The 21,260-nt window shown below is 47.0% G+C and overlaps 1 long non-coding RNA gene across 3 annotated transcripts in view; it reads right to left on the reverse strand.

The window, feature by feature from the left end:
* Positions 1 to 1,886: 1,886 nt before the first annotated feature.
* LOC309830286 overlaps positions 1,887 to 21,260 on the reverse strand; it is a 37,096-nt gene continuing 17,722 nt past the window's right edge. For 2 of the 3 annotated variants that reach the window (XR_014297467.1, XR_014297468.1), the window contains exon 3: positions 19,504 to 19,994. This is a non-coding gene — a long non-coding RNA (uncharacterized lncRNA). Of the gene's footprint in view, positions 2,000 to 19,503; positions 19,995 to 21,260 lie in introns of those variants that run through there. The other variant, XR_014297466.1, reaches the window with a different exon arrangement.

Here is a 21,260-nt window from a genome sequence, read left to right on the forward strand (position 1 = left end):
ATATTACAAAGAAGATATATTCTGACCAAGTTTTATTTATTCCAGAAATTTGAGTGGTCTATCAATAAGTTTCAAATAAATTTGAAAATCTATCATTATCACATACCACCCTAACGGATTAAAGGATGAAAATTTGAGCATCTCAACTGATGCAGAAAAACCATTTGACAAATTTTCTCATTCATAAAAACTCTGGGAATAGAAGAAACTACTTTAACCTACTAAGATTTTTTTTTAATCTATTTATTTATTTTGGCTGAGTTGGGTCCTCCTTGCTGCGTGTGGTCTTTCTCTAGTTGCAGATAGCGGGGGCTACTCTTCATTGCAGTGCGCGGGCTTCTCATCGCGGTAGCTTCTCTTGTTGTGAAGCAAGGGCTCTAGGCGTGCGGCCTTCAGTAGTTGTGGCTTGCGGGCTCAGTAGCTGTGGCTCTCAGGCTCTAGAGCGCAGGTTCAGTAGTTGTAGTGCACAGGCTTAGTTACTCCACGGCATGTGGGATCTTCCCAGACCAGGGCTCGAACCCATGTCCCCTGCATTGGCAGGCATATTCTTAACCAGTGTGCCACCAGGGAAGCCCTAACCTACTAAGATTAACTGACAAAAACGTATGGGATACCATTTGCAACAACATGGATGTACCTGGAGTGCATTATGCTTAGTGAAGTCAGAGAAAGACAAATACTGTACGTTTTCACTTGGAATTTAAAAAATAAAACAAATGAATGAATACAACAAAACAGAAAGAGACTCACAGATACAAAGAACAAACTAGTGATTACCAGTGGGGAGAAGGGTGGGGGAAAGGGCAAGATAGAGGGAGATTAAGAGGTACAAACTACTAGGTATAAAATAAACAACATAGAATGATTTAATATACAGCACAGGAAATATAATCAATATTCTATGATAACTTTAAGTGGATTACAATCTATAAAAATACCAAATCACTATATTGTACACCTGAAACTAATATAACATTGTAAATCAACTGTATTTCAATTTTTCTAAAAACCTATCCTAATGAGGAAACGTAAGAATGTAACATCAGTCCCCTTCAAATAAGAAACAAGATAAGGATGCCCAACCTTACCACTTCTGTTTAAATCACATTGGCAAATACAACAAGGCAAGAAAAATAAATTAGTCATAAAGATCAGAAATTTAAAAAAAAACTACCATTAATAACATACAATATAATTGTTCCAAAAGTATCTACAGACAAAATATTAAAAATTAATAGAAATATTGGCAAGGTAACGAAATATAAGATCAATATTTGAAAATCTAGGGACTTCCCTGGCCCACCAGTGTTAAGACGCCACACTGCTGAAACCCATAGAATGTACAACACCAAATGAACCCTAATGTAAATTGTGGACTCTGGGTGATACTGATGTGTCAATGTAGATTCATTAATTGTAACAAAAGTACCCTCTGCTGAGGATGCTGTTATTGGGGGAGGCCGTGCATGTGTGGGGTCAGGGGGTATACGGGAAACCTCTGTACCTTCTGCTCGATTTTGCTGTGGACCTAAAACTGCTCTTAAAAATAAGATCTATTTTAAATTGTGCAAAGAAAAAGCCAGAAAAAAAATCATTTCAAAATATATGCATCTGTGTTGTGAAAAAGGTCTAAAAGACATAAACAAAATCAGAAACAGCGGTTACCTCTAGGGCCACATTTCTCAAACTCTAACAGGTATACAAATTACCTGAGGACATTGTTAAAAGTGTTAATAACCGTAGTCTGATTTAGTAGGTCTGGGGTGGGGCCCAAGATTTTGCATCTCTCACAAGCTCCCACAGAGTGATAACTGGAACCAGCTCATTCTGGCTTGCAAGAGCTGATTGTTGTATTTTTAAGAATTTTGTAAATCAGTTATTAAGTAGTCATTATTAAAAATTTAAGGGACTTGCCTGGCAGTCCAGTGGTTAAGACTTCGCCTTCCAATGCAGTGGGTGCAGGTTCGATTTCTGGCTGGGGAGCTAAGATCCCACATGCCTTGCAGCCAAAAAAACAAAATATAAAACAGAAGTAATATTGTAACAAATTCAATAAAGACTTTAAAAATAGTCCACATCAAAAAAAATCTTAAAATAAAATAAAATAAATTTTAAAAAATAAAAATTTAATTATATAAACTTATAATTAAATAAATAATATTTAAAACAGAGATAACAAATACTGGAAACTCATCATTTCCTAATTATTATACATTTTACCATTATCTATACTCTTGAGGTTATACGTCCATATATATCAGTACAGTGGGAATTCTATCCAATGGTGTGGTACTACACAAGTCTTTCCAATTTTGCATTCAGTGACATTGAAACCACACCCCATAGGTTAATAGAAGCTGGTGACTAACAGAAATTCCTGAGCTTGTTTTACAGAACAGCAGGTAAGGGAACAGCATGTTAAAACCCCTCTGCTTGAAACCTGACTTTACTGATTAAGCTCTCTTTAGTTATGTTTTTTACTTTCTTTAACTGCCTACCCTCCAAGCTTCATATACCTTAGAAATATATTGCAAGACTCCTTAACCACCCCTGCAGACCGTAGTACCTCTGACGTATGGGTTGCCATAGTAATGGAGGCTTAAGCTGTTTTCCAGAAACTTGGAGTCAGCTCATGTCCAGTTTGAGATGGCTAAGACTGGTTGAGACCACTGATCCTAAAACTGGGCCTGCACAAATGTCCAATGAACGACCTTTTGACGTCAGAGGGCCCAAAACTCCACCCTCAGATCATGCTGAGTGCCTCCGTTTTTTGAATACGCGTCCCATGAAGAAGCATGACGCAGATACGCCTGCGCAGAACACCAATTACCTCACCTTTTCTCTACCTCCCATCACCTTTTTCCACGTGTAAGAATACCCTGCTTCTTTATGCCATAAATATCCCAAGCTCCTTGCCTTCAAGGAGGCAGATCTGAGACTTTCTCCAGTCTCCTCACTTGGCTGCCTCGAGAATAAACTCTTTCTCTGCTGCAAACCTCGGTGTCTCGGCGTTTGGCTTGCTGAGAGTCAGGTAAACAAACCTGGTTCAGTTACATCACATCAGTAGCATGAAAATGTAGCCATAGTGGAGGCTGCAGAAAGCCGGCTATTAATCATTTATCAAGCACACCACTGCTCTGGGATATAGAGTGCTCGTCTAGGGCATGGGATCAGAATGGGGGAAAGTTTTAAGAGTGAGAGAAGGAAGAACTGCCAAACACGAACGCTACAAACATTGAATACAAATTTTGCCCCATTAAGGTTTCCTGAATTTCTAACTTGTTAGTGGCAGGTAGCGCTTAATAAATGTTCACCAGCTCTACAGACGAATGAATGCTGTAAAGGAGAACCAAGAAGCTTCCACTTGAAAACACAGGATGACCCGCTTCACTTCCCACAGGAGCTGGGGTAAAAGAATCGGGTGTGTGCTCCTGGGGGCCCTGGCAGGGGAGGCCCAGGGCTGGTCCTCTCCCTCACTCCCACCTCAACATTTCCTGTAGGATTTTGGTTCCCGTATCTGGGAGCCAGTATTTATTTAACTCCTCCCCTGGAGTTCAGCAAGAACTATTCAGCAAGAAAAGCCCAAGGCTGCCCAAACTACTGGCCAAGTAAACAAACGGCCAGGACTGGAAGGGGACAGCCAGCACCCAGCAGACTCCGGGACCCAGCACCAACCACAGTCTGGGAAAGGCTCCACCCACACCCACACCCCCTCCAGCTCTGTTCTGCACTCTCTTAGAGCCATCCATCAGCTCTAACTCCCTACTCCCCATCCAGGGAGCATCAGCTGAGCCTTACCTGGGTGCTGGCATCATTGTACGTGATGGAGACCCAGAGTGTGGGACAATCTACTCCAAGAGCTTATACTTGGTGAGGGAGGAAGTTGATGAACAAGTGTTCGTATCACCCTAACATTCATATGGTGAAACCCTAATTACCCCCAAGTGATGGTGTTTGGAGGTGGGGCCTTTGAGACATAATTAGGGCTAGAATAGGTCAAGGGTGGGGCCCTCACGATGGGATTGGTGCCCTTATAAGAAGAGGAGGAGACCCAAGATCTCCCTGCCTGCCTGCACCCAGGAAGGCCATGTGAGGGTCCAAGGAGAAGGCAGACCAGGAAGAGAGCCCTCCCCAAGAGCTGAATCTGCACCTTGATCTTGGACTTCCAGTTTCCAGAACCGTGAGAAATAAATGTCTGTTGTTTAAGCCATGCAGTCCATGGTCATTTGTTATGGCAGCCCAAGCTGACTAAGATACGAGGAAACCGGGCTTCCCTGGTGGCGCAGTGGTTGGGAGTCCGCCTGCCGATGCAGGGGACATGGGTTCATGCCCCGGTCGGGGAAGATCCCACATGCCACGGAGCAGCTGGGCCCGTGAGCCATGGCCGCTGAGCCTGCGCGTCCGAAGCCTGTGCTCCGCAACGGGAGAGGCCACAGCAGTGAGAGGCCCGCGTACCACAAAAAAAAAAAAAAAAAAAAAAAGATACGAGGAAACCAATGTAAGTCAGATGGTGACAGTGCTAGGGAGAGGATGTAGGGTAATGGGAGTAAGTGATGGGGGCGAGTGGTATTTATGGAGGGTAGTCAGGAGGGCCTCTCTGAGGAGGTGACATAGGAGCAGAGGCCTGTATGAGGGCTGAGTCTTAGAATACCTAGGGAAGAATATTCAAGGCAAAGAGAGCTGCACAGAAATACCTGAGTGGGTGCACACCTGCTGGGCTCAAGGCAGCTCCAAATGAAGGGAACAGAGAAGCATGATTGGAGCTGAGGCCAGTATGGCCAGGGGACCCATCATGAAGGGTTTTATGGGCTGGTGAAAGGAAGTTAGCATTTACTCTGGGAGAGATGAGGCGCCACTGGAAAGTTTTGAGCAGGGAAGGGACATGATCTGATTCATGTTCTAAGAGGATCATTCTGCAGGCTCTGTTGAGAACAGACAGTGGGCGAGGTGGTGAGGGAAGAAGCATGGAAACCAGGTAGGAAGCTGACGCAAAAGTTCAGGCAAGGGCTTCCCTGGTGGTGCAGTGGTTAAGGATCCGCCTGCCAATGCAAGGCACACGGGTTTGAGCCCTGGTCCGGGAAGATCTCACATGCCACAGAGCAACTAAGCCCATGCACCACAACTACTGAGCCTGCACTCTAGAGCCCGCAAGCCACAACTACTGAAGCCTGCGTGCCACAACTACTGAAGCCCGTGCACCTAGAGCCGTGCTCCACAACAAGAGAAGCCACCACAATGAGAAGCCCGCACACTGCAACAAAGAGTAGCCCCCACTCGCCGCAACTAGAGAAAGCCCGTGCAGCAATGAAGACCCAATGCAGCCAAAAATAAATTAATTAATTAACAACAACAACAAAAAAAGGTCAGGCAAGTGATGGTGGTGGCTCAGACCAGGATAGTGGCAGTGGAATCAGGGTCCTGGTTCTATTTATTTATTATTTTATTTATTTATTTTTGGCTACACTGCATGGCTTGCAGGATCTTAGTTCCCCAACCAGGGATCGATTGAACCTGTGCCCCCTGCAGTGGAGGCACAGAGTCCTAACCACTGGACAGCCAGGAAATTCCCCCGGTTCTATTTTGAAGGCAGATCTGACCAGACGTGCTGATGAAGTCTTTATGGGGCATGAGAGAAAGAAAGGGTCAAGGATGACCTGAGGTTTGTGATCTCAGTGGCTTGAGTCTGTATGACATCATGCCATGAAGACAGGACACTGTCTTATTCTTCCTGACTGTATTCCTCAGGAGAGATAGAGGGCACAGTGCCCGGCCAATGATCAGAGAGAGGGGAAGGAATCCAGGAAGAGAGGGGAGGCCTGGGGGGATGGGCAGGTGAAGGAAAGGGTACTCACACCATTGATATCCACAAAGTCCTGCCTCCCCAGAAAGTCTTCCTAGAATGACCCAAAGAGCACTGGCGCCTGGACCGGCCCTTCCCAGGGGTTATTCTCACACCCATCTGCGTCCCAACCCCAGCTCTCATCCTTGCACCAAAGCAGTGTGCTAGCCTGTTTGAGAACTGGTTTTACCGCTTTTACTTCACCACTGGGTTGATCCTCACAGGGTTAGGCTATAGCTTTGACCACTGTAACAGACAACGAAAAGGATAGAAAGCCTTTCTCCCTCGGCTCCTACTCAGTAGGTAAGTCATCCAGGCTACAGAGACCCGGCACCATCTATTTCTGCTCTGCCATCCCCCCGCCCAGGGACCTGGCCATATCTCATGGTCTCAGACAGCTTCTCACCACATCCGTGCCCTGGAAAGCCGGGGGAGGGGGAGGAAGGAGTGGGCAGGGTTGTGGCAAAGACAGCCCTGCCCTTTAAGGATATGCTTTTATCCCACTGGCCAGAACTGGACTGTATGACCCAAGGAGGCTGGGAAACAGAGACTGGATTCTGGGACCTCATGTCCCCATCTGGATCCACCGGCTGTGGAAGGAGGGAAGGAGAATGTGGGCGGGTGGCAGCTCTGCCTGTGGGTCCCCAAAGCAGTTGAAGGTCAATGCCTTGAAGCTCAATTCCTACTCCTTGTGTGAGCCGCTAGGGATAGGGTCCAACTCAACCCCTTTCATTTTTCGTACAGAACTTTTCACCATTCGAGGCATGTTCACCCATGAAATTGTACTTGATCTTCACCACACCTTGTTAGGGAGGTAGTTTTATCAGACTTTACCCACAAGAGAACCAGGGCTTAGAGAGGTGGGAGGGTTTGCACAGGGTCGCAGGCTGGTGGACCTCTGAGGTTTGAACTCTGACCTTCTCTCCAGATTCCTTGCCCTCACTCCTCACTAACAGGTCATTTAATGGATTCTTATTTTGATGTGGGGCACAGGTGACCCCCACCACCAACACCACCACTACAATCTTTCAGGAAAGACAGCTGCTAAGAGACAGATGCAACTTGCTAGAACCCAGGCAATGCCATCAAGCTTGTGGAAGAAGAGGCTCTGCTCCCCTTGCACATCAGCGTGTGTGACGTGGACGCAGAGGACGCAGAATCAAGCCGTCAGTACACATCAGCTGACAACCCCAGGGCAGAAGGCCTCCTCGCCTACAGCATCCTCTGGGATTATGGGTTGGTGTCTGTGCCGCCGGTTGTGAAAATAGGTTTATTATCACCTGTCATGAGTCCCAGAGTGGCAGTCCAGTGGTTAGGACTGCACTGGCAGTCCAGTGGTTAGGACTCCATGCTTCCACTGCAGGGGGCGTGGGCTCGATTCCTGGTCAGAGAACTATGATCCCACGTGCTGTGTAGAGCAGCAAGAAAGGAAGGAAGGGAGGAAGGAAAGAAGGAAGGAGAGGAGGGAAGGAGGGAGGGAGGGAGGAAGGAAGGAAGGAAGGAAGGAAGAAAGGAGAGGAGGGAGGGGGAAGGAAGGAAGGAAGGATGGGAGGGAGGAGGAAAGAAGGGAGGAAGGAAGGAAGGAAAGAAAGAAGGAAGAAGAGGAGGGAGGGAGGGAGAGAGGAAGGAAGGAAGGAAGAACATTCACAGAAAGATAGACAAAATGAAAAGGCAGAGAGGGGCTTCCCTGGTGGCACAGTGGTTGAGAGTCCGCCTGCCGATGCAGGGGACACGGGTTCGTGCCCCGGTCCGGGAAGATCCCACATGCCGCGGAGTGGCTGGGCCCGTGAGCCATGGCCGCTGAGCCTGCGCATCCAGAGCCTGTGCTCTGCAATGGGAGAGGTCACAACAGTGAGAGGCCCGCGTATGGGAAAAAAAAAAAAAGGCAGAGGACTTTGTACCAGATGAAGGAACAAGATAAAACCCCAGAAAAACAACTAAATGAAGTGGAGATGGGCAACCTTCCAGAAAAAGAATTCAGAATAATGATAGTGAACATGATCCAGGACCTCGGAAAAAGAATGGAGGCAAAGATTGAGAAGATGCAAGAAATGTTTAACAAAGACCTAGAAGAATTAAAGAACAAATACCAAGAAGAAATAAAGAACAAACAAACAGAGATGAACAATACCATAACTGAAATGAAAAATACACTAGAAGGAATCAATAGCAGAATACTGAGGCAGAAGAACAGATAAGTGACCTGGAAGACAGAATGGTGGAACTCACTCCCATGGAACAGAATAAAGAAAAAAGAATGAAAAGAAATGAAGACAGCCTAAGAGACCTCTGGGACAACATTAAATACATCAACATTCACCTTATAGGGGTCCCAGAAGGAAAAGACAGAGAGAAAGGACCCGAGAAAATACCTGCAGAGATTAGTCGAAAACTTCCCTAACATGAAAAATGAAATAGCCACCCAAGTCCAGGAAGCGCAGAGAGTCCCAGGCAGGATAAACCCAAGGAAAAACACACTGAGACACATAGTAATCAAACTGACAAAAATTAAAGACAAAGAAAAATTACTGAAAGCAACAAGGGAAAAACAACAAATAACATACAAGGGAACTCCCATAAGGTTAACAGCTCATTTCTCAGCAGAAACTCTACAAGCCAGAAGGGAGTGACATGATATATTTAAACTGATGAAAGGGAAGAAACTACAACCAAGATTACTCTACTCGGCAAGGATCTTATTGAGGTTCAACGGAGAAATCAAAAGCTTTACAGACAAGCAAAAGCTAAGAGAATTCAGCACCACCAAACCAGCTCTACAGCAAATGCCAAAGGAACTTCTCTAAGTGGGAAACACAAGAGAAGTAAAGGACCTACAAAAACAAACCCATAACAATTAAGAAAATGGTAATAGGAACATACATATCGATAATTACCTTAAACGTGAATGGATTAAATGCTCCAACCAAAAGACAACTTTTGTATCACTGAATGGATACAAAAACAAGACCCATATATATGCTGCCTACAAGAGACCCACTTCAGACCTAGAGACACATACAGACTGAAAGTGAGGGAATGGAAAAAAATATTCCATGCAAATAGAAATCAAAAGAAAGCTGGAATAGCAATACTCATATCAGATAACATAGACTTTAAAATAAAGAATGTTACAAGAAACAAGGAAGGACACTACATAATGATCAAGGGATCAATCCAAGAAGAAGATATAACAATTATAAAGATATATACACTCAACATAGGAGCACCTCACTATGTAAGGCAAATGCTGACAGCTATAAAAGAAGAAATCGACAGTAACACAATAATAGTGGGGGAATTTAACAACTCACTTACACCATTGGACAGATCATCAAGACAGAAAATTAATAAGAAAACACAAGCTTTAAATGACACAATAGACCAGATAGATTTCATTGATATTTATAGGACATTCCATCCAAAAACAACAGATCACACTTTCTTCTCAAGTGCACATAGAACATTCTCCAGAACTGATCACATCTTGGGTCCCAAATCAAGCCTCGGTAAATTTAAGAAAATTGAAATCATATCAGGTTTCTTTCCCAATCACAACGCTATGAGATTAGAAATCAATTACAGGGAAAAAAACGTAAAAAACACAAACACATGGAGGCTAAACAATACATTACTAAATAACCAAGAGATCAAAGAGGAAATTAAAAAATACCTAGAGACAAATGACAATGAAAACACGAAGATCCAAAACCTATGGGAGGCAGCAAAAGCAGTTCTAAGAGGGAAGTTTATAGCAATACAAGCCTACCTCAAGAAACAAGAAAATCTCAAATAAACAACCTAACCTTACACCTAAAGCAATTAGAGAAAGAAGAACAAACAAAACCTAAAATTAGTAGAAGGAAATAAATCATAAAGATCAGAGCAGAAACAACTGAAATAGAAACAAAGAAAATAGTAGCAAAGCTCAATAAAACTAAAAGCTGGTTCTTTGAGAAGATAAACAAAATTGATAAACCTTTAGCCGGACTCATCAAGAAAAAGAGGGAGAGGACTCATATCAATAAAATTAGAGATGAAAAAGGAGAAGTTACAATGGACACAGCAGAAATACAAAGCACCCTAAGAGACTACTAGAAGCAACTCTATGCCAATAAAATCGACAACCTGGAAGAAATGGACAAATTCTTGGAAAAGTATAACCTTCCAAGACTGAACCAGAAAGAAATAGAAAATATGAACAGACCAATCACAAGTAATGAAATTGAAACTGTGATTAAAAATCTTCCAATAAACAAAAGTCCAGGACCAGATGGCTTCACAGGTGAATTCTATCAAACATTTAGAGAAGAGCTAACACCCATCCTTCTCAAACTCTTCCAAAAAATTGCAGAGGAAAAAACACTCCCAAACTCATTCTATGAGGCCACCATCACCCTGATACCAAAACCAGACAAAGACACTACAAAAAAAGAAAATTACAGACCAATATCACTGATGAATATAGATGCAAAAATACTAGCAAACAGAATCCAACAACACATTAAAAGGATCATACACAATGATCAAGTGGGATTTATCCCAGGAATGCAAGGATTCTTCAATATACGCAAATCAATCAATGTGATATACCATATTAAAAAACTGAAGAATAAAAACCATATGATCATCTCAATAGATGCAGAAAAAGTTTTTGACAAAGTTCAACACCAATTTATGATAAACACTCTCCAGAAAGTGGGCATAGAGGGAACCTACCTCAACATAATAAAGGCCATATACGACAAACCCACAGCAAACATCATTCTCAATGGTGAAAAACTGAAAGATTTTCCTCTAAGATCAGGAACAAGATAAGGATGTCCACTCTCACCACTATTATTCAACATAGTTTTGGAAGTCCTAGCTACGGCAATCAGAGAAGAAAAAGAAATAAAAGGAATACAAATTGGAGAAGAAGTAAAACAGTCACTGTTTGCAGATGACATGATACTATACATAGAGGGTCCTAAAAATGCCACCAGAAAACTACTAGAGCTAATCAATGAATCTGGTAAAGTTGCAGGATACAAAATTAATGCACAGAAATATCTTGCATTCCTATACACTAATGATGAAAAATCAGAAAGAGAAATTAAGGAAACAATCCCATTTACCATTGCAACAAAAAGAATAAAATACCTAGGAATAAACCTACATAGGGAAACAAAAGACCTGTATGCCAAAAACTATAAGACACTGATGAAACAAATTAAAGATGATACAAACAGATGGGGAGATATACCATGTTCTTGGACTGGAAGAATCAATATTGTGAAAATGACTGTACTACCCAAAACAATCTACAGATTCAGTGCAATCCCTATCAAATTACCAGTGGCATTTTTTACAGAACTAGAACAAAAAAATCTTAAAATTTGTATGGCAACATAAAAGACCCCGAATAGCTAAAGCAGTCTTGAGGGAAAAAAACGGAGCTGGAGAAATCAGACTCCCTGACTTCAGACTATACTACAAAGCTACAGTAATCAAGACAATATGGTACTGGCACAAAACCAGAAATATAGGTCAATGGAACAGGATAGAAAACCCAGAGATAAACTCACGCACCTAGGGTCAACTAATCTTTGACAAAGGAGGCAAGGATATACAATGGAGAAAAGACAGTCTCTTCAATAAGTGGTGCTGGGAAAACTGGACAGCTACACGTAAAAAATGAAATTAGAATACTCCCTAACACCGTACACAAAAATAAACTCAAAATGGATTAGAGACCTAGATGTAAGACCAGACACTATAAAAGTCTTAGAGGTAAACATAGGAAGAACACTCTTTGACATAAATGACAGCAAGATCTTTTTTGATCCACCTCCTAGAGTAATGGAAATAAAAATAAACAAATGGGACCCAATGACTTAAAAGCTTTTGCAAAGCAAAGGAAACTACAAACAAGACGAAAAGACAACCCTCAGAATGGGAGAAAATATTTGCAAACGAATCAACAGACAAAGGATTAATCTCCAAAATATATAAACAGCTCATGCAGCTCAAATTAAAAAATCAAACAACCCAATCCAAAAATGGGCAGAAGACCTAAATAGACATTTCTCCAAAGAAGACATACAGATGGCCAAGAGGCACATGAAAAGCTGCTCAACATCACTAATTATTAGAGAAATGAAAATCAAAACTACAATGAGGTATCACCTCACACCAGTTAGAATGGGCATCATCAGAAAATCTACAACCAACAAATGCTGGAGAGGGTGTGGAGGAAAAGGAACCCTCTTGCACTGTTGGTGGGAATGTAAGTTGATACAGCCACTATGGAGAACAGTATGGAGGTTCCTTAAAAAACTAAAAATAGAATTACCATATGACCCAGCAGTCCCACTACTGGGCATATACCCTGAGAAAACCATAATTCAAAAAAAGTCATGTACCACAATGTTCATTGCAGCTCTATTTACAATAGCCAGGACATGGAAGCAACGTAAGAGTCCATCGACAGATGAATGGATGAAGAAGATGTGGCACATTTATACAATGGAATATTACTCAGCCATAAAAAGAAACGAAATTGAGTTATTTGTAGTGAGGTGGAGGGACCTAGAGTCTGTCATACAGAGTGAAGTAAGGCAGAAAGACAAAAACAAATACCGTATGCTAACACAGATATATGGTATCTAAAAAAAAAAGTTTCTGAAGAACCTAGGGGCAGCACAGGAATAAAGATGCAGACGTAGAGAATGGACTTGAGAACACGGGGAGGGGGAAGGGTAAGCTGTGACGAAGTGAGAGAGTGGCATGGACATATATGCACTACCAAACGTAAAATCGATAGCTAGTGGGAAGCAGCCGCATAGCACAGGGAGATCATCTCGGTGCTTTGTGACCACCTAGAGGGATGGGATAGGGAGGGTGGGAGGGAGACGCAAGAGGGAGGAGATATGGGGATATATGTATACGTATAGCTGATTCACTTTGTTATAAAGCAGAAACTAACACACCATTGTAAAGCAATTATACTCCAATAAAGATGTTAAAAAACAACAACAACAAAAAGAGTCATGTACCACAATGTTCACTGCAGCTCTCTTTACAGTAGCCAGGACATGGAAGCAACCTAAGTGTCCATCGACAGAAGAATGGATAAAGAAGATGTGGCACATATATACAATGGAATATTACTCAGCCATAAAAAGGAATGAAATTGGGTCACTTGTAGAGACATGGATGGATCTAGAGACTGTCATACGGAGTGAATTAAGTCAGAAAGAGAAAAACAAATATCGTATATTAATGCATATATGTGGAACCTAGAAAAATGGTACAGAGGAACCGGTTTGCAGGGCAGAAATAGAGACAGACATGTAGAGAACAAATGTATGGACACCAAGGGGGGAAAGCGGCAGGGGGGTGGGGGTGGTGGGATGAACTGGGAGATTGGGATTGACATGTATACAGTAATATGTATAAAACAGATAACTAATAAGAACCTGCTGTTTAAATAAATAAATAAAATAAAATTCAAAAAAATAAAAGAAGGAAGGAGAAGAGGGAGGGAGGGAGGGAGGAAGGAAGGAAGGGAGGGAGGGAGGGAGGGAGGGAGGAAAGAAGGAAGGAAGGATGGGAGGGAGGAAGGAAAGGAGGAGAGGAGGGAGGGAGGGAGGGAGGGAGGAAGGAAGGAAGGAAGGGAGGGAGGGAGCGAGGGAGGGAGGAAGGAAGGAAGGAAGGGAGGGAGGGAGCGAGGGAGGGAGGAAGGAAAGAAGGAAGGATAGGAGGGAGGAAGGAAAGGAGGAGAGGAGGGAGAGAGGGAGAGAGGAAGGCACCATGAGAGGGGACAGCAGGCTTCCCCCCGGGCTCCTCAGGGACACCACCTGAGCCCTTGACATTTGCCCCCCAGCATCCTTCCTCCCATACCCACAGCCTGTCTGTCGCAATTTCCACTCCTGAAGCTATAACCCCCCACCCTGCAGACCTAGCCCACTCCTACAGTGCTGGGCAGGCTTGCAAGGACTGGCAGAAATCACAAAGCCTAGAAAATCAGAGCAGAATGGGCATTAGAGACCTCCAACACCACGGCCAGAGTGGTACCACATGGCAGAGGCCTGATGAGCACACATTATGTGCGGGCACTGCCTGAGGTTCTCTGCATCTTGCTTTACCTAATTCAGAAGGGACTACCTGGCTTTGATCCCAACTCTGCCACCTAGACCTGTGTGACCTCAGACAAATTAGGCAACCTCTCTGTGCCGCCATGCCCTCATCAGCAAAATATAGAGGATAATGAGACTCTGCCCCAAAGAGTTGTTGTGATGATGGAACGAGTGAGTACAGTTGATTCTTGTCGTTCTAGGTAGTGATGTCCTATGAGGTCACTATGGACACTGAATTAGAGAACATTGAACCAGTGCTCCCGGGGGTGGGTGGGGGGGAATCAGGGAGGGCAAGGTTCCCACGAGCGGTCACATTTTCATCATCCAGTCAATATGTTAGCTTATTTTATGTGTGTTTCTGCTTAAAGACACTTTTTTTTTTTTGGCCTCGCCACACGTCTTGTGAGATCCTAGTTCCCCGACCAGGGATCGAACCCGTGCCCCCTGCAGTGGAAGCTTGGAGTCCCAACCACTGGACCACCAGGTGATTCCCTAAAGACACTTTATTTAATATACACTGTTGCTTCGTTAACACTGACCTCACGGCCAACAGCACTACAGCTCAGGCCTGAACAAAGTTGGTGTGACACAGGTACTTTCTCCACAAGGCACGTCCCAGCCTTCTTGTGCGTGGGAACCTTAGCACTTCAGCGCTGTGCTTGGGGGGCATTTTAAACAGCGAAATCACCAACAGAAAACACAAACGTGAGAAAAACGTGGCACCAAATAGACTGTGAACAGGAGAGACTGAGCTGAAGCAAGATGGCTGAGCTACTCCCTGTTCAGCTGGGAACATGAGTGTCCAGCAACTGACAGTTGTCACTGCTCTGCACACACTCTCGAAAGTCTGCGAAGTACTCTGAGTAATGATTGGGGGGATTGCAAATAAATTTAGGGTACCTACCGAGCTGGGTATTGCTATTCCCACTTAACAGACGAGGAGAGGTTGAGGATCCGGACCAGGTCACAAAGCGGGTCAATGGTGGTGTCAGGACTTGAGCCCACATGTGGGCCTGGCTTAACCCTTTTCTACGCTGCCCAGAACAGGGACCCCAGCGCTTCCCAAGCTGCCTCTGCACAGGCTCACACAGGCTGGTCCCCTGCCCTGCACACAAACATCGTCGCCTGTGTTTACACCAGAGCTTCCTTTCCCAAACCTCCTTGACTCTGAGACGGCTTAGGAACAAAGAGGTTTCCCAGTTTCCTGCCCGGGCTGGGGCATTCCTCCCTCTGGCTGCAGCACCCCACCCCCAGGCCTTCTCTCCCCGCTCTGCCTCAGCGCCTCTCACTCCACACCAGCCACCAAGGCAGTCTGGCAAAAGGCTTGGGGACAAGTAGCTGTGGATCTATGGATCTGTGGATCCTCTCGGCTGGCCTTACCCAAGCGAGGGCAGAAGCCCCAGGAGAAAAGAAAGCGAGATGGGTGCTGAGGAGGAAGAGGGGCCCAGCCCCAGTGAGCAGGGAGCAGAGGGGAGGCTGGGCAGATGGATGGACAGGTGTGAGGGGCAGAGAGACCCTGGTGCCCACATCCCACTAGATCTTCAGAGAAGCCGGCATCCACCTGGACCAGACAGGTAACCCTGCCACCCTCTCAGGCCCGGGGTCTCTGAGTGGATTTGACATCCCCTCGGAAAGCTGGAAAGAGGCGCCACTCTGCAGCAACTTGCGTCTCTGTTTACCTGTTAACAGGGGTCAGTAAACTATGGCCTGAAGGCCAAATCCAGCCAGCAGCCTGTTTGTGTACAGCTCACTAGCTGAAAATGGTTTGTATGTTTTGTTTTGTTTTTTGCGGTACGCGGGCCTCTCACTGCTGTGGCCTCTCCCGTTGCGGAGCACAGGCTCCGGACGCGCAGGCTCAGCGGCCATGGCTCACGGGCCCAGCCGCTCCGCGGCATGTGGGATCTTCCCGGACCGGGGCACGAACCCGTGTCCCCTGCATCGGCAGGCGGACTCTCAACCACTGTGCCACCAGGGAAGCCCTGGCTTGTATGTTTTTAAACGGATGAAGAAAGAGAGAGAGGTAGGAGGAGGACAGAAGACTCGATGTCACCCACAAAGCCTAAAATAGTTACTTTTTGTAGAAAAAGTGTGCGCACCCCTGACCAGGATTGACCCAGCTGCGGAGGCCCTTCACCCACGCATCCCTGGCGCGTGACACTGGGTGTGTTATTCAATTTCTGGAAGGCTCAGTTTCCCCATCTGTAAAGCCAAGGCGGGAACAGCACCCGTGTCCCAGGGTTGTGAGAGTGAAGTCAGGTGTAATGGATCCCAAGCCCTCAGCCCAGAGCCCCGTGCGCTCCTGCGCGCGGCGCATTCCGCTAGCCGATGGCGGCCGCGGTGGTGGCGCCAAGTGTGTGACGGGAAGATGAGGAAAAGAGTCCCCTCCCGACCGGCTGACCTTCCCCATGTCACACAGAAGTGGGGAAACTGAATCCCGGGGGTGACTCATCTGAGGTCACTCGGCTATAAACAGGATGTCACCAGGGCCGCTTCCCACAGGCCTGTGAAGGCCCTTGGCGCCTCCCTTCCACCACCACCCCCCACCGTGTCTCCCCTACCCCTGCTCTCGAACCCCTGCCCTCCGCACTTCTCCACACTTTTGTCCTGGGTCCCACTCTCACAGGACCTTGCTCTTCTCAAGAAGCTGATGGCCCTCCACTGCTGTGTTAGTTGCCAACAACTAAAGTCATTTCCTATCCTAGGGGTATTTGCATTGAACACGCACCTCCTAGACCCCCAGACCTCCACAGGTATTTCTCTCTGACTGTGTAACGCCAGGCACAGTGACAGATGCTAGGAGCTGCACTGAAAACCACAGATGCCACTTCAAACCAAAGCATCTCGGGAATTCCCTGGCGGCCCAATTGTTAGGGCTCCGCGCTGTCGCTACCGTGGCGCAGGTTCAATCCCTGGTCGCGGAAATAAGATCCTACAAGCCACATGGCGGAGCCAAAAAAAAAAAATTGTGACCAAAGTCTCTCAGATCCACTATCCAGATTCTGTGTCACCCGCTTAGCTCACACTCTGAGCAGACAGACACACGTAAACACAGGATTTGACCACGGAGTCCAGCTCTGCCGTGGTCCAGCTGGCCCCCCAGTCCCCTTCCCTCACCAGTCTCCTGAAGTTGAAGGATGCAGGGTCTCTCTGAGGTCACATAAGAAGGCCCAGGCCACTTCCATCTTTTGAGATTACCGGTACATATATTTTATAAAATGAAGAAATGCCCCAAGCAGGGTTATGGAACTTGTGGTCTATTTTAAACATTTACTTGCAAAGTTTACACTTTCGACCCCAAAGGATAGTGCAATCTAACGGCGCTGATCCGCAGAATAATTTCAGGATTTATAAGAAACATGCACGTATCCTGAACTCTCAGGCAGAGCGGTCTAGTGGGGAGATAGGGGGGAGTTTACAGACGAACAGCAGCGACTTCTTTCAGTTCCGTGGGCGTGTCTCTGTGATGATTGCAGCTCACTTTGTTGGGAGATGAAGTCCACGAAAATGAGACAGGAGTCCAGGGCTGAAGCTCCTCTCGCCCGGCTCTCCAGGGAATTCCTAGACGCCCTCCTACAGCTGAGCCTGGCTGAGCGGCTGCTCTCGCCCGCATCCTGGACCTAGTCTCTCTTCTCTTGCAACAAGCCTGCCTGGAAGGCCATCCGCTTCTCCTCCGGGCTAGGTGCAAATTCCCTTTCTGTTCCACGAGACCTGCCATCACCCTGCTATGCCCTCTCTCCCTCTCCCTAGTCCCAGGAGAGTCACCAGCTGCTTCTCCTCCTAGTGCCCAAAGCATAACTCAAGTACTGTAAGTACCGGAAAGGAAGAGGAACTTCACAGCTACAAACACCGCCTCGGCCAGGTGATCAAGGTCAACACCGACATCATAGGTCATAGTGATAGAACATACCCTTGACATGTAATGAACATGGGACTTGACCTCTGTGATCTTCCTCCCCAAAACCCATAACCCCAGCCCAATCATGAGAAAAACATCAGACAAATCCCAATTGAGGAACATTCTGCAAAATTCCTCCCAATTGTCAAGGCCATCAAAAACAAGGCAAGTCTGAAACACTGTCACAGCCAAGAGAAGCCCAGGGAGACAGGATGACTAAAGGTAACGTGGGATCCAGGATGGGATCCTGTAATGGAAAAGGAACATTAGGGGAAAAATAAAGAATTCTGAATAAACTGTGGACCTCACTTAATAATAACATATTGATATTGGTTCATTAATAGTGATGTGTGTACCACATTAATGTTAGATATCAATAATAGGGGAAACTGGGCGTTGGGTGTACGGGAATTCTCTGTACTACGTCTGTGCAGTAATTCTGTGAATCTAAAATTGTTCTAAAATTAAAAGTTTATTATTTAAAAAAATGAATTATGAATGAGTGGCTCTGTTTCATCCTTACCCACCTCTAAAACACAAAGTACTAGGCTTAACTAGAGGGCAGAATGGCGGGCGGATACGAACACAGGCTCCAGCCTCAGACACGTGAGGTCTGAGACCTGGCTCTGTCACTCACTGCTGCTGTGTCCTGGGGGGGTTACTGGACCCCTCTAAGCCTCAGGTTCCTTCATTTTAATGGGAAGGAGTGGTAACTACAGCGACAATTTCGTGGAACTGTTCACAAGATTAGTGTGTAAAGCCCTTAAGTCAGAAAATTTTCACTGTGCTGTTGATCTGTTGTGTGGCCGGGACCCAAGGACATCTGGGCGCACGGCTGCCCGTCATGGGGAGAGCTGAGTGGCCAGAGGCCTCCACCACGAAGAGGGTCACGTCCTCTGGGGGAGGATGGAGTCCAGGGGAAGGGGAGGAAGGCAGGTCTGGGAGGCCTCCCGTAAGTGACCACACTCAAGGGCCTCCTTGCCATGCCGGGAAGTACAGGGTGTTGCGTCCACTACAAAGGCTACAGAGGCATCCTGGTCTCTGTTCATGACCCAGAGCACAATGGCCGGAAGAGCCACTCAGGGCCCAGGCCCAGCAAAACAGACAGCATCTGCGCCTCCCCTCGGAGTCCCCACCTCTCGCAGGACCGCTGGCTGCACCACCACCCCGAGGAAACCGCAGGGAACCTGGGCCTCCAGCGCCCTCACCAGCCAGGCCGCAGCAAGGCCACCTCAGAGCGGCCAGGCCGGCAGGGCCCTGAGCCCACCCCTCGGAACTTATGGAGCACAGCTGTCCGTGGGCAGCCCTGGGGGGCACCTGCTGTCCAGACAGGTGGGCAGAGGCCTGTGCTAGGCCAGCTGGGGCGTGAGTCCTGACGCTGCCACATGGCCTTGAGCAATCTCTAACCCCTCAGTGTCTCAGCTTCCTGCCCCATCCTGGGGAGAACAGGCCTGTCTGCAAAACCTCACACCCTGGGACTTCCCTGGCGGTCCAGTGGTTAAGACTTTGCCTTCCAGTGCAGAGGGTGTGGGCTTGATCCCTGGTCGGGGAGCTAATATCCCATGCCTCACGGCCAAAAAAACCAAAACATAAAACAGAAGCAATATTGTAACAAATTCAATAACGACTTTAAAAACGGTCCACATAAAAAAAAAAAAAAAAAAAACCCTCACACCCCAGGAATCAAAGAACCCAGGTGGATGGAGGGGCAGAGGGCCCTCCCGCCCCCCAGCTTTCTCACTCCCCAGGCCGCCCTGTGGCTCCGCGGCTCCACACGGCAAGCAGCAAGGGCGCTGGGGGGCCACGTGTGCTCTTCAACACAGAACCCGCTGATCCCTGCAGGTGAGGCTTGGCCCCATTTGAATGACGTGGAAACTGAGGCCCGGGGGCTGAAGTGACCTCAAGTCACCCATCAGGTCAGTGACAGAACTGGTCCTGGGGCCAGACTCCTCCTCTGGTGCCTCTTGCTCACCTCAGAGCAGAGGCTTCACTGCTGTCCTCAGCTGAGTCGGCACACCGGGTTCCCGAGTCTTCGCCTGCCTGGGCTTCACGCTTCATCTCTGTGATCTCCGGGCCTTCATCTACCGTATGGGGAGTATATGCTCGCAGAACATCCAGTTTCTTTGAGGGACTGTGGCAGTCTCTGTGGGACGGACAAAACAAACAAAAACACCACCTCAGTTTCTGCCCTCAAGGACCGTAAACTCTAACAACAATAACTAAAGCTTGAAAACCACCCTACATGCCTTTCCTTTTCTCACTTTTCCTTCAGAGCAGGCAGGCGTAGTTAGTGCTGTTTTACAAACGCGGGCTCGAGATGGAAGGGGAAGCCTAAGTGGAGAGCTGTGATGTTCTGACTGAATCCCATGGTACCTTCTACCTGCGGCACCATCTCCAAGAGAACTAGAATGGAAGGCAAAACTTGACGATGACCACTGCTTCATGTAGGACTCTCTCAGCTGCAAGTGACCAAAAAAAGGGGGGGGGCGACAAAAACAAAATAGGAAACAGGAGCTCACTTAACTGAAAGGTCCAGGGGTCAGGCTGGGCAGCCTGCCTGGGACCTCAAAGACTGAATTCTCTCCATTTCTCAGCAGCTGTCTTCCTCAGGCCACATGTGATGACAAATGGAGAGCGTGGTTCCAGGGTTTGTGCATCCAGGTTCAAGCTCATCAGGGAGGAACCCCTACCTCTCCCGCAGAAACCGCAGCTTAAGTCTCACTGGCCCTGGGTGGAGCCCAAATCCCTCCCCAAACTCATCACTGTGGCTTTGGTGATCCATCGTGGCTTTGGCCAATGAGGCTGAATTACAGAGCTGGATCAACCGCACCCAAAGCAAAAGGGCAGAGAGAGGGTGGGGAGGGAGAGAGTCTTAAAGGAAATTTGAGATCCCGGACGATAAATACCCCAACGTCGGTCTCCTCCTGCCCTCCAAACAGATGGTCCAGGAGGCCGGGTGAAGCAGTGTACAAGGTCAGAGCAGGTTAGAGAGGGTTGGCAGAGGGAGGCAAACAGAAAATAACCAGCACACCAGGGTGAGGCCTAGATTCACCCCCGCCCGCCACTCTCGGGAGCAAGCCCAAGTTCTCAGCCTGGAGTAGCAGGTGCTCTGGCCACACTTTCTCCCTCCGACCCCGGTCCCCTCTCTCACCACCCTGACGCCCAAGCCCCTTACCCCAGACCGACAGAGCCCGTCCCCAACTTCCCGCCTTGCCAGCTGCTACTCCCTCGGCTTGTAGTGTACTCTCTCTCTTCCCCACCCCCTCCCTTTCTTTACCTGTCGAACTCCTATTCATCCTTCAAGGCCTTTTTCTGATGGCACCTCCTCCATGCAGACTGCACCAAGTCCCACACTCAGAGTATCTCCTCTGCCCCCACAGCATCCCTACATAGAGCCCGCCAGAGCAGC

The sequence above is a fragment of the Grampus griseus genome, assembly GCF_964374135.1.
Source record: "Grampus griseus genome assembly, chromosome: 11".
Lineage (NCBI taxonomy): Eukaryota > Metazoa > Chordata > Mammalia > Artiodactyla > Delphinidae > Grampus > Grampus griseus.